General features: G+C 30.2%; 1 long non-coding RNA gene across 1 annotated transcript; it reads left to right on the forward strand.

The window, feature by feature from the left end:
* Positions 1 to 340: 340 nt before the first annotated feature.
* LOC126699351 (uncharacterized) lies at positions 341 to 855 on the forward strand. The gene is made up of 2 exons (XR_007646775.1): positions 341 to 394; positions 625 to 855. It is a non-coding gene; the product is annotated as an uncharacterized LOC126699351 (long non-coding RNA).
* The last annotated feature ends 514 nt before the right edge of the window (positions 856 to 1,369 follow it).

A 1,369-nucleotide genomic window follows, 5' to 3' on the forward strand; every position in this document is an offset into this window, starting at 1 on the left:
TGTATACGTATTGTTTGTGAAAATGTTTGAATGAGTTTTTGTTTTTTAGTTTAATTTATTTTTTTCTTTGTTCGTGATGTTCTCTTGGGCTTGCATGCTTTTTCCTTTTGGTTTTGTAGTTAAAAGAGCTAAACTTTAAACTGTGGAGTGCTGATGGATTTTGGGCTTTGATTATCTTACATTCATTTTGATTTTTGAGCTGAGCACCTTCTTCTCAATTTATTTACTGAACCCTCTCTTAAAAATTATAATTTGACTGCCCTCTACAGTTCAGAGTTCTACGGATTTTGTGAAAATATGAGTATTTGGAAATTATGAATCTTCTGATTTTTAGATTGAAGATGAAGGAAAAAGTTAAGACCAACTCCTTTTGCCTGTGATTTGAAAATTCAAGGTACGATAACGAGTCTCTATAAAGTGTTTGTATAAATGTTCAAATAAGCTTTTTTGTTATTTGTAATTGTTCATGCAGCAGAATATATGAGTTGTTTTGTATAAGAGGGGCATATATAATTTCTTGCTTATGTTAATTTTGTTTTTTTGGTTTGTTTCAGTTAGATCTTTTTTGTGTTTGTGATGTTGTGAATGAGTGAGTTGGTTTTGCTTGATTTTGATTTCAATCAGAGCTAAAAGCATGATTTGCGGGTGAAGATAGAGATATAGAGTGAAAGAGGGACTATATTTTGTTTACAGATGAAGAGCTCTCGAGCTAAGATTTATATGGGCTCTCATTCAAGCGGCCACACTTCTTTTGCTCAAAATTACGTTGGATCATTGATTTTTAGTTTATGACATTTGATTGGCAGCTGAGAAATGTATATATTTATAGAGAAAGGGAAAAGTTTGAAATTTTGTAACTTATTTGTGGCTTAAATCTGTTCTTTTTCTTCCCTTCTTTTTTTTCGTGATTTAAACTTTCATTGCTATTTGGGTATTGATTCTTAGTCTCTATACTCTATTGTTGTTGCTTTATAGTTTCAAAGAAAGCATCAAAAGCCTTCAGAAATCTAGCTAATTCTTGTTTCCATTTCTCTTGCATTGATTTTTATTTTTTTTGTTCTCTTACAATAATTTTGAATATTTGTGTTATTATCCCTATGAATCTATGGTTGATGCCTTTTTGAAGAATGTGTTGGGTATTTAAAGATCTGTGAAGGTTAACATTACTATTTAGGTATTGATTTTTAGGGGATAACATTCTCTGTACTATAATGTTGGGTTTTTCTTTCTTGGGTTCGCTCTCTCCGAATCTCTGTGATTTATGTATCTTTGAGTTGATTTTTCAAAATTTTTTTCTTGCTTTTGTTATTTAAATTTTGTGTACATGATTCATGAATAAAAGTATGCCTTCATGTTACTTATAAAAAAA

The sequence above is a fragment of the Quercus robur genome, chromosome 9, assembly GCF_932294415.1.
Source record: "Quercus robur chromosome 9, dhQueRobu3.1, whole genome shotgun sequence".
Taxonomy (NCBI): Eukaryota; Viridiplantae; Streptophyta; class Magnoliopsida; order Fagales; family Fagaceae; genus Quercus; species Quercus robur.